Source organism: Nelumbo nucifera, chromosome 2 (genome assembly GCF_055504915.1).
Source record: "Nelumbo nucifera cultivar China Antique chromosome 2, China Antique-T2T, whole genome shotgun sequence".
In the NCBI taxonomy this organism is placed as follows: Eukaryota; Viridiplantae; Streptophyta; class Magnoliopsida; order Proteales; family Nelumbonaceae; genus Nelumbo; species Nelumbo nucifera.
In genome coordinates, this window is record NC_142650.1 from 78,296,451 (window position 1) to 78,308,948 (window position 12,498).

General features: G+C 31.6%; 1 long non-coding RNA gene across 1 annotated transcript; it reads left to right on the forward strand.

Moving 5' to 3' along the window:
• Positions 1 to 6,926: 6,926 nt before the first annotated feature.
• Positions 6,927 to 8,857, forward strand: LOC148802353 (uncharacterized). Its single transcript, XR_016082026.1, has 2 exons — positions 6,927 to 7,540; positions 8,285 to 8,857. It is a non-coding gene; the product is annotated as an uncharacterized LOC148802353 (long non-coding RNA).
• Positions 8,858 to 12,498: the final 3,641 nt, after the last annotated feature.

The following is a 12,498-nucleotide window of genomic DNA, read 5'->3' on the forward strand; positions in this document are numbered from 1 at the left end:
CTCTAGAAGGTCCAAAGTAAACCCAGAGTGGAACAGTTGTGAACAAAGTCTAGCTTGAAGACTGAATTGAGAATACAGGGGTCGATTGGCTCCTAGGCGAACTCCTCCCCTTCAAGCAAACATCCAATGAGTGGGGACAATATTGGAGTCCCCCCCCCCTCATGCCTCTCTTGGAATTAGATTCTTACTTAAGGAGGGATGAAGACTAGCCCCTTATAACCCATGATTAGGGTGTCTATCTAGCACATGAATTGAAGTCGACTGCTTCTTATAAAAATGTTAATGGAAGAGGGAAGACTTACCTTTGTGACTACGTTGGAATGAAGAAGGATTCAACTTCACCGAATGCCTTGGAATGACATACTTGTTAAGAACAATTGAGGTATAGGGATGTTGACGTCTTGACTTAAGAATCCCCTTATGAGTCAAAATCCTATGAGCAAAAATATCACTATTGGAGTAGAGTTAGAATCCATCAGATGGATGGCTGAACCATGTCAGGTGGCTGGCCGAACCATGTTAAATGACTGACCAAAATTTCAAAAAAAAAATCAAACATTTTTAAGAATCGATTTCTTGATAAATTTGAAATATGAAATTTCATAATCGTTATTGCATTGAATCGGACCAGATTTGAAACCAAGGAGAATGGGAGATTATACTTGATACGAAGACCACAAATCGTAGCTCCCAAGGTGGTAATTCATGCCCATTATCAGTCTTAAAACTGGCCTCCAATTAAAGATGGCGCAATGTCCAAAGAACAAATTCAGCAACACTTGATTTCAGTAAATCTGCTATTCAACTTGCTTGGATCGAATAGGATAGTTGAGCATGCTATTATTATATGTTTTTCCTACAAAAAAAGAAGAAATTGATCTAAATCAGTTCTTATATGCATAGGTCGTTCTAGGGTTTCTTGGGAGACAAAAGATAATAAGAGATAACAAAAGAGAGAGAGAAGTGTTCAAGTCTAATTCACCCTCTTCTCTTTTTTATCTCTTAATGGAGCACTCTCATAATCTAATTAGAATATTATCCATATCTGAATTGGATTTGGACTCTTTTAACAATTAAACATTATCCTCTTAAGAGGATAGGCGCTCCATACCCAATACCAAACCTAGATTCAACTCAAAGCACATGACAACTTGACTGCTTAATTAATCTTATTAATTTTGAGCCAAAAGCCTATATGTAGCATGGCCACTTTAAGCCTGATATTGTATGGCATGGGATCCCACAAAGATCCCACTTAATTCCATAAAGGTCCGACCCCACCTCTGAAAGAGGCTAGGCTGAATTTATTATTTTAAGTAGTGAACCCCTGAGCCAATATTAGCATGGGCTTGGTTTGGGCCCAACATTTATACCTAACTGATCATTGGATTCAACCACCCTATGAAGACCTAGGGATAATGGACTTAAGTGAGAGAAAGCCCATCAGGTAATCAACCCTGTAATGGTCTCTTACACTTAACCTCTCGGCCCATAATGATGAAAACACTACCCGACAAGGAAAAAGCTCTCCATTGGCTGTAACATTTAGTGTCATATTTTCTACTCAGATAGATCTTGGGATTAAAACCTTTTGCAACATTTTTCATAAAATAGTAGTATGTATAATGTACAAATACATTTTGCAAAATCAGATTTCAAATATAATTGAAATCCACTATCGGCAATTTAGGTTTTCATCAGAGATAGTGTAAACCCTGATATTCACTTTGTCCAATAAAGGGGTCGAGCCTATCATTATGATCACCCAACCAGGTGATTTCCCAAATCGCCCCAACATGCCTAGGTATTTGACCTTTGATGGATCCCACTGATTGTCACATCAAAGACAGCCCAGTCTAACACCTAGTGTAGTACTACAATAAAGTCCAGAGTTATGTGTAAATTTTCTACTTTTGTCCATCTATGTCCAAGGTCTAACAGTTTGGGTTTAATGTTTCTTCCAAAGACACACTGCATGCACTTTGGGTCTAACTTTAGCTGCTGACACAAGCTAGTCCAATTGTTTGGTAGCACACCAATGTCAGACTTGTTAGGATAAACTCCCCAAGTCTTTCCAACGATTGAAAACATTATAAAGTAACATGAGTCTCATAAGTGTCCAATTTAAGAGATAATACACAAAAAAAATACCAATATCAATATGAAACCAATGTTTAAAATATCGATATGCCGATATGGGCATATCGGGAAAATCGATACAGTTTTTCAGGCCTTTTTTTATTTTTGCAACCGGTTTAGGTCTCCTCTACCCTCTGAACCGGTCATACCTCCGATACATCCACTGCAGAGGTGTATCAGAGGGGTCATGGAATGATACATATCGATCGATACGGGCCGATACGTGTTGATACTTTGAACCTTGTATGAAACAATTATATACTTTATTCATTTACAAATAAATGTTTATGTACATCAATCTGATTGGAGCTAAGGGCATACACTATCTAACAATCACTACCAAAAAGCGTCAGCGAGATTAGTTATTTATAGTGGTGGTGAATTTCCTTGCTACTGGGTGATGGTGGTGCTTCCTCCCTTCAACGTTCGAAAACCCCTCATTCTCTTTTAGGAGACAAAGTGAAAGAAAACAAGGAAATTTAAAATGAAAAGGAAAAAAAAAAGATAGAACAATTAGGTGGGAGAGAGTTGTGACAAGAGAGGTGACTCTTGAGAGTTTAAAGAGGGGAACGATTCAATTCTCAAGGTTTCCTCTATCTTTGGGTCACACCTCTCACCCCCTATTTACAGGCTCATGGTAAGGGTAGATTGGGTATTTTAAAAATGTTTAAGGGTAGGAGGATCCAATAATTTGATACATATGGGCATTCTAGGTAAAGGGAAATTTAGGGTAGTTTATGTATTTTGAAATTTTTTGGGGGCAAAAGTGTCAATAGTTGGTGAAAAATATGGGTGTGTAGGGGAGAGGGAAAACAAAGGGTATTTTGGGTATTTCAAGGGTTCTTAGGGGGTTAAATAGTCCAAGTGATGTTAATTTAGGGGCATTTTGTGTAGGAAGAAGGGTGAGGGGTATTTTGAGGGTTTTTAGGGGTGAAATAGTCCAAATGGTGTGAATTCAAGGGTATACTATGTAAAATGAAAAGTAAGTGTGTATTTTGGATATTTCAGGGGTTTTGGGGGATATTCTTGCAGAAGTTGTAAGAAGGGAACCAAACCAAACTGTAAGTTTTAAATGTAATGTATACAATTATACAATACATAATATTATATTTACAATATTATAAATATATAACATTATATATAATATCTAAACAGAATGTATACAATTATAAATATATAATAAATTCTTTAATTTTATAATCAAATACTAAAACAAAAATTTTAACTTTTAACTATACTAGGAGTGTTATTTGGGCATTCTAATTGGATTAAACCTAATAGAATTATATAATGGCCTAAAGTTCCCAAATCATATTAGAAACTACACTAAACCGTAATAAAATAGTTTGGTCTAGTGCGGTATTTCATGCCATAGTGGCTTGACTTGTTTTCAGGATTTCTCAAATCATAATTTATGGTTTGGTTTGAGATCTACTGTAAACTGCACTGAACTGGACCGCTAATACCCCTATCTCTCATATCGTTTTTAGATGATTGGTGAAGAAGAAGATAGTTGCATAATATGGAACCGAGAATGATAATGGGGAATATGAAGATTAATAATTCACAACATTTTCAAATAGTTGGTGGTTTTCTTAACCCTGAATCAATTTAAATAAGCCTAATAGCACGTGTGAAGCACCACGCGTCATCCTAACATGACAACCTCACATAGGAAATTGCATAATGGGGTTTCTGGTTTTATTGAATTACACATTAGACCCCACTCAACAAGATTACACTAACAAGCATTTAATGCTTATTCGGTCAACCCATCGCATTATCACTTAATCATATTAAACATATCAATGGACTGTCATTTTAATGCTTTTATTTATTTAACACATTATTACATCAATGATACCAAGTGTATCATTAGAATGCTTATCGTCCTCTCATATACAAGGGTTTATCAGTGCATACCAAATACAACCTATACCTCATCGACAGTCCAACTACACCATGCCTTTTGCATGCTTATAGCTTTATTTTTTATCAATAAGCAATGGCACTACTTTTGGATAGGTAACACTAAATGACCGAACCCATTTTTTCATTAAGTGCATGGGTCTAGGCATCATATGAATTGTGATGGAGGACATGCAAGCACATGGCAACAATGCATTCACATCGCAATATAGGTTAAATCCATAATGACGTAATTCTACCTTGCAATGACTACCAAATTGCAATAGATGCCTTCATCATGCAATATGAAATAACAAATCGTCATCATAGTGCATGCGTATTGGTCTTAACTAAAGAACATCATTACTACAGTTTTGTCTCATCATTTTTATAAACTATCGCAATGATTTATTGCATTACAATAGCATTATGCCTTAGCGCCACATCACAACAACACCCAATGCAACTCATCCACACTCATCCTACAATGTCACACTAAGACTTGTGTATTTCCAAAAAAATTTGAAGGCACAATCAAGCATGCTTCTAATAGGGGGCAATAGCTTTACTCGTGCTCATATACAGATCTCGATAAGAATGACTACAAGTAGAGGATAATTATTTTTATATACTTTTGACTACGTTAAAATATCAAATTTATCTATTTCTCTATGATAAAACTTAAAAAATATTAGTTCATTGATATATGAACTTAAAGTATAAGACGAAGATGAGGAAACAATACTTTATTTGAGACCATATCTTAGTTCTACTTGACGGGGTACTAGTATTAGGTTCAGTATGTGACACTTAGCTAGTTTTTCTAATTTTATATTCATATAGATTGTACACATCAAATAATATTTTTATATCTCTGTTTGAATATTTTAATTATATAAATTAAGTATTATTTCTAAGCCTCTTGGTATGATCATATTATTTAATATTGCAACTAAGCAACATAAAGGATAAATATATTCCCAATGTTTTCTTTTTTATTTAATTTAATTTTTTTATTCAAAATATTCTTCATTCGTACATTCGCAAAATACTGACTAATCAAATATAAGTTGTTAATTAAAATAAAATGAAGTTTGATAAGAAATTGCATAAAGAAATGTTTGTACAATCGTTATATATATTCATATATCCTAATTAGAATTGGTTATTATATTATTTAACATTCTTTCGTTATAAAAAATTATGTGGAATTCCATCTATGTTAGGCATCTAACGTACGATTTTTAAAACTTTTTTTTCATATTGATGACATAAATTTTTAAAATATTGTTTTCTTATACCTGAAAATCTAATATATAAAATACATTTTATAGTTTTTTGAACATGTTGTCAAATAATTTATAAACCATCTATACAAAAATTTAAAATGTGACAAGCACATTTTATATAAAATAATTTTCCTTCTAAAATATGTTTTGATTGAGATTTTAAAATACTCGTCGCCATATCATTGTTACTATAATTATTAAAAATAATTAAAATATTTATCTTCTATATCATATTTACACATAGTATTTAAAATTCTAGATGCAATAGCTGGGCTAGTATGTGGTCATTCTAAACTTGTAAAACTTAAAAATTCTTTTATGTAAAACTATGTTTCAATAATAAAATGATCAGTTATACAAATTAGATATTAAAGTAAGTGCATTTTTAAAAGAAAGAATTGCCAAAGTATAAATTAAATTTTGTTTATATATTTAAAAATTTTTTATAGCATGTAATCTGATTGTATTCATACAAACTTTTGTAGATGTAGGATCACTTGATGGTTATACAGAATTTTCAAATCTTGTGTCTTCAACAAACATAAATGATTATTCATCATGTACTTTGTACTTAGTTGATGCTTGCCTCATATTCTCGTGAAAATAATGATAATTAAAAAAAATGATATAGACCCAAAACCAATTTGAGTTGGGGTTGGTTCATTTTGAACTTGTTGAATATGTTTTAGCACATTATCTTCTTATATGGCTAATGTCACTACTACTTTGATAACTAAAATAACTTTTACATTCAATGCATGTCCCTCTTAATATCTTTCTTGATGGTTATTTTGAGTGTAAAATATTGTCAACAATTGTTGAGTTTTTCTTTGATGCCTTAAAACATGAACCACTAAGGCCAGCTCCAACTTCATATTGGTTTTATTCAATAGTGCTAGCACCAATTCTTAAATCGGTGCCATTACACTTTGATGGTTTGAGAATATATCATTAAAGCTTGTAAAGTCAAAGTGAATGAGGTATGAGAGGAACTAACCATTTTAATAAATATTAAAATCTAATATTTATAAAAAATCTAACTCTTTAATTGTACTTCAAAGTGTCTTTGGTCCATTAAGGGTTAAAAATAATTTAATTAATCAAAATGTTTCCTAAATTAGTTATTTATAATTATTGGGAGAGGTATTTTGGTCATTTATAAAATTGATTTATTGCAAATACACAAATACCCTCATAAAGTAACCATTCATAGCTGTTAGGGGGTACTTTTGGCATTTACCCCCCTAAAAAAACTATATAATTGTTGGCACTATAATCGAGTTGCAAGCCGTGAACCCTCAACTCAGTCTCGCATGAGGGTTTGTTATATCATAAAAAATGTTGTATAACCTCATTTTGTGTATATTTAGGCTTAGGCTTCTTAAATTCTCAATCCAAGCTCAACTCAAGTATAAGTTAGGCCTGAATTTCTTTTGCCCAAGACCAGATCAAATCTTGAAAACTCAAACATAACATGTACAAAAGCTCTTGTTGGCCCGCCCGAGTTGCATCTTTACCTCCTTTAGAGTTTTGCTTCAGTCCAGGCAGTTTCTGCGAGAGCACCATTCGCACAAAAGGAGGACACGCCACGCGCCACTTGGCCTCCACCTTGTGTAAAATATTTGAAGCATGCGAGGGAATTTAACGAGTTTAATGTCGTTAGCTTGCTTTTTCCAGTTCAATCTTCTCCTCTTCTCTCCTCTCCTTTCGCTCGAGTGTCTTCTCTTCTTCCTCTCTCTCTCCCCCATCCACCCGGTGATGACAAACAACCATCACTGGCGGTGGGGACTCTCTATATCAGGAAGCAGGCCCCACTCATCCTTTGCCAGATCGTAAGACATTGCAAACTCCAATGCGTTCTTCTCATCATCATGCCCGCCAGCTACAAAAACCTTCCTATCAGAATCCAACGCGCAGACGAAGAACAATCAAGACCCCCCCGGCATGTCGGCCCCACGGTGCCATATGCTGGACATGAAATCGAAAACGAACACCGCTTTAGACTGCACCTTGTTGAGACTTTGGATTCCCACGTTTGATTGCAATGGTAGTGCTGGCGACTCCATTGGCATTGTCAATGATGTAGCCTCTATAGACGCTGTCGAAGCCATCGACGCCGATCAGCCGTGTCTCGTTGAAGTTGTCTGTAGCTACCTTTATCTCAGCTCACGAGAAGCGGCAACATCCGATATCAGATGGAAGAGGTAGAGTGTTTGCAATATAAAATGGGCTTCGTTGACCAACTAAAGGAATAGAAATTTGCTCACCTCTTACATAAAGATCATCAGGCATGTAAAGAATCTTAATTCCATTCACAAAACCGTACGCCTCAAAGGTATTAGGAGTTGGCGTGAATATGATTTCTAATAAGCTCAGGTTCTCTATGTTGATAGAGAATTCTTTGACCAAGGAAGTTGTTTTGAGAGCCTCCGTTATAAGGAAGGCACTGAAATTACTTAGTAGAGTGTAAGGACCAGCGGAGACGTTAAAGAAAGCTTTAGTTTTGCCGATACCAGAATAGGAAACTGGGTAGAAGTAGAGTCGAATAAATTTGGGACCGACTATCATCCCATGTTATTATGTTCTTACAATCAAGCCCCACTCCGTCTTCTCTTTCAAATATTTGTTTGGGTTTTTCAACAATCAAGCTCTATGGGGGATTAGTTTTGTAACAGGTCAGCTGATGTGACTTCTAGACAATATTTTCATTGTTATTTTGGACGTCAAAACAGGGGCTCCGCCCTTCTTTTGGATGTCAAAATAGTTTGGTTTTGAAGTTAAAATTGTAGATTCGATTTATGTTCTATAACAGGTTTAACTGAGGTGGGTTACAGTCTAATAGATAGAATTTTCATTGTTGGATGTTAAAACAGGGGCTCCGCCCTTCTTCTTTCGCCCCGTTCTATTTCTCTCTATATAAATTTATTTAATTTAATTTGGTTTTGTAGGTAAACTATCGTAGAATGGTTCTCTGAAATTCATGATGTATATTTGTGTGGGTCGACTCCTACCTTGAAGCCTCCCTCCATCAGAGATAATGCCATCATTGCCTTGCTTGAAGTAGAAATGAAAGAAAATGATATAACACTGGGATCTACTTAATATTTGCTTCTTTTAATGGACTTGGGGTTTCAGGTATTCATTAGAAAGATGTAGGCCAACTTATCAAGATTGCCACGGAAAAAGGATGAGTAGCAAGGCTTGAATTAAACCTTGAATTGTAAATATTAAATAAGATTGATTGCTATCATTGGATTTGTCCTCTATCCAGTTATTAATTAGAACCTAACTTTGTAGGTCAACATTCTCACTGTAATGGTGTTTTGGAAATTTGCATACTTAAAATGCAACTTTTCCATCAACACAACTCATAGCCTCAAACTCCATAAGATGGGATACCTCTTCTAATTTTAAGAAGTCAATAAATACGTAGTTTAAATTCTGTGTATGTAGTCGGTGGGCATAAGCCTCTTTGGATCTAAGCGGCATTGAAAAATGGTAGAACACAAGGATTTACTTAAGATTTGCTTCTTTTAGCATTTCTTTATTTGTTTATATTTTGAATTCTCTTCCTTCTTTCCTCCCCCTCTTTCTATGCTTCCTTAATGGGATCTTTACTGACATGCAAAATATGAGACCATTAGTTCTTTAATGACATCCAATGTTTTATAGAATAAGATCTTTCCTTCTTTCCTCCCTCTCTCTTCAGTTTCATAAATTTTATGATATGGTCGGGTTATGTCTCTAATGTAGCTTTATTATTATTCTTTTATACATAAGGAAATTGCAGAAATTCAACAGTTATTTTTTATCTAATGAATTAATTTAGATTGTGTTGAAACAAGAAGTTATGGCAGAAAAGAAAATGAAAGTAGTAGATCTTGAATTAAAAAAGCTTTTCAGGCTGAGAGATGATCAATTTGGGTTTCTGGTTGAGCAGCCTAGGTATTTCTCAAAATTTCTTATAATCTACAATCTTTTGGTTAATTAATTAATAACAATGAATAAAAGATGATGATCTGAATATAAAACTTCAAACCCTTTTAGTCTAATTTCTGTTTTCAAGTTTAACATATTGTTAAATTGTTAACATGTAATTGACAATTTACTATTTTTAGGAGAAGACCATTAAACATCCAAATTTGGAAGAAAAACACTTTATTTAGCAGTAATTACAAAGATTAGAGCCATAGTGATAAGGGGCATAATTGTAATGAATTTTATTAAATAATAAAGTGACATTCATCTCTTGCTTTTTCAGCATCTCTTCATACACCCCCTTTCTCTTTCTCCCACCGAACCGAGTGAACACGCTAAGAAAGAGAAGGAAAGTAAAGCAAGGAGATAAGAGAAAAAAATAGTAGAACACACTCACCACCACACAACACAACCCAAATAATTATTTATAAATAAATTATAAATGGGAAACCTCCCAAGTATGCTTTCATATCTCTCTTCTCTTCTTTAACCTATATGCTTGTCGTTGTAATTGAGTTTTAATTTCTATGAATTTTTAAATGCTTTGGGGTTTAATATTTTTCTTTTTAATATCTCTACTAATTAATTAGCTATTTTCATTAATTAGTTATTTTAATATTTATTATTGCCTTTAAAATTAACAAAAAATGCAAAAAATAAATTAATTTTAACACTAATATTTTTTAAAATGTTAAAAATGAAAATTTCAGTAAATTTTGAAAATATTTTTGGGATACTTATTAAAAATATTTAGTGATATCAAATTATTTAAATATTCTCAGAAATAATTAAAAACAAATTTGAGATACTTATTAAATAATATTCAATTTATTGATATTTTCATTAATTAGTTATTTTAATATTTATTATTTATTTTAATGTTTCCATTAATTATTTATTAATTTTAAAGTTACTGAAAATGAAAAAATATAACTAAAATAATTTTCCACTAAATATTTGTGAAAGAGTTCTAGTAGTATTGAAAATTGATATTTTTCAGAATGTTAAAATATAATTTCAGTAATTTTTGAAAATTTTCAGAAATTTATTAAAACCTTAAGTTCAACAATGATTGAGAATAATTTTTAGATGCTTATTAATGTTTCAGTAATTATTGAAAATTTTCAATAATTTTCAGTGGAAATTAATTTTAGTAAAAATCAATTACATATAATATTTGAAAATAATTTAATATAATTTTGAAACTTAGTTATTGATTTTTAGTCATTTGATTTACATATTTTTATGAAATGATCAATCAATATTTGTCAAGGATTAAATAATTATTCGGATAAAAAATTACTAAAAAATTAATAATTAAAATTTATTGAAAATGACTGATTGTGGTCCATTTATGTATTAGTGATATCAATTGATTATGGTGCTTGAATTGTGGTGAAATTATCTATTGATTTTGAATTATTTGGATCACTAAATGGTGAAATCCAAATTATTTGCTAATTTGGATCACTAAAATTGCAATAATTTAAACTATAATTAACAGTAATTATAATTTAAGCTATAAATAGTAGAAAATTACATTTAATTAGTTTTAGCCAATAAATTAGCAATACTTATGAAATATGATAATTTTCATAAAATACTGTATTTTAAATAAATATAGTAATTTAATAATTACAATATTTTAATAGCAAACAATATTTTAATAGTTAATAATAAAAAGTAACAAATTGTTTATAACTTAACCTAACCCGATTAGATCTATAAATTTGCAAGATCAAGCAACTATTTTCTTTTGAGTTAGGTCTAGGTGAGATGAGCACCATTCCCACACATTATCAAGGATAATCTGATATGAAGTCTAATTGGGTATAAAACTTTTAGAGTCCAATGATGATTTTAGCAGACAGGACCAAGCTAAACAACCCTTGATAAGTTTAACTTGGAGGTTATACGCATATATGGTAAATATTATTATATAATATTTAAATAACAAATTTTATATTAATATATAGAGAAATGTTATATATATATTTATACTATTATAATTAAATAAAAGTTTTATTGTAAAAAATCATCGTTTTATAATTAACACGAGCCTCTTTATCAATAGAAAATGTGCAAGCCCAAGCCTAAGCCCGGCCCGACCATTGGGCCTAGATCTTGAGCTTGAGCCCAACCCTTATATAAAGCTCAAAGCTCGAGCCCGAGCCCGAAGCTGGATCTGTACACAAAATGTCTTATTTTCAATATACTTTTTTAAACTAATATTATATTAATTTAGTAATAATTTAATAGATTAATGAAGTAATTTATATTTCACAATAGTAAACTAATATTTATTAATAATTTAGGAAGTACACACACACACACACACATATATATATATATATATATATATATATATATATATATATATATAAGTATTTTTATATATATGTAATAGTATCGGGCCGTTTTATTTGAGAAAGCTCGAGCTTGAGTCCACGAGCCTGAAATTTTGTCCAAGCCTGAAAAATAACGGGTCAGGTCGGGCTGGGCCGTTAGGGTATCCGACCCTTGAATAGGTATAATTGTATATATAAACAATTGTATACATTGAAAATCATATTAAATAAAAATTTAATCTTTTTCATTTTTTAAAAAATGGATCTCTCATATATAATTGTTAGGGTACCCACCCTGTTGTCATTCCTATATAATTGTTAATTATTAGTGAAATTAATAAAAATGTTAGCTTTTATAAATATTTTTATTTATAATTATTTAAAGTTAATAAAAATTTAATTTAAAAATAATAACAATTATTAAAATTACTATAAATTATTAATAGAACTAAATTTATTAAAAAGTATTTGTTCATATTAAATTAACAATAATTATTTTCTATAAATCAACATTAAATGAAAATACAATTATTAAAATTTTAGATATTAACAATAACTTTAAATACTTATAGTTAATTTACACCAAATTTTGATTATTAATATAATATTAATTAATAATAAATAAAATTATTAAATCTTTTAGATTTTTTCGTGCATCACACCGGTCTCCACTAGTTCAACAATAAAGAAATGAGACTGAATCAACCCCCACAACGTCCCTTAACACATCCCTGCCCGGTATTAGAAACATATCGCGAGAATAATACTTAGAATGATGATGTCATTATCGGGAAATGTTCCCAATATACGGCTGAATGAATGTGCTGTGGGATGTT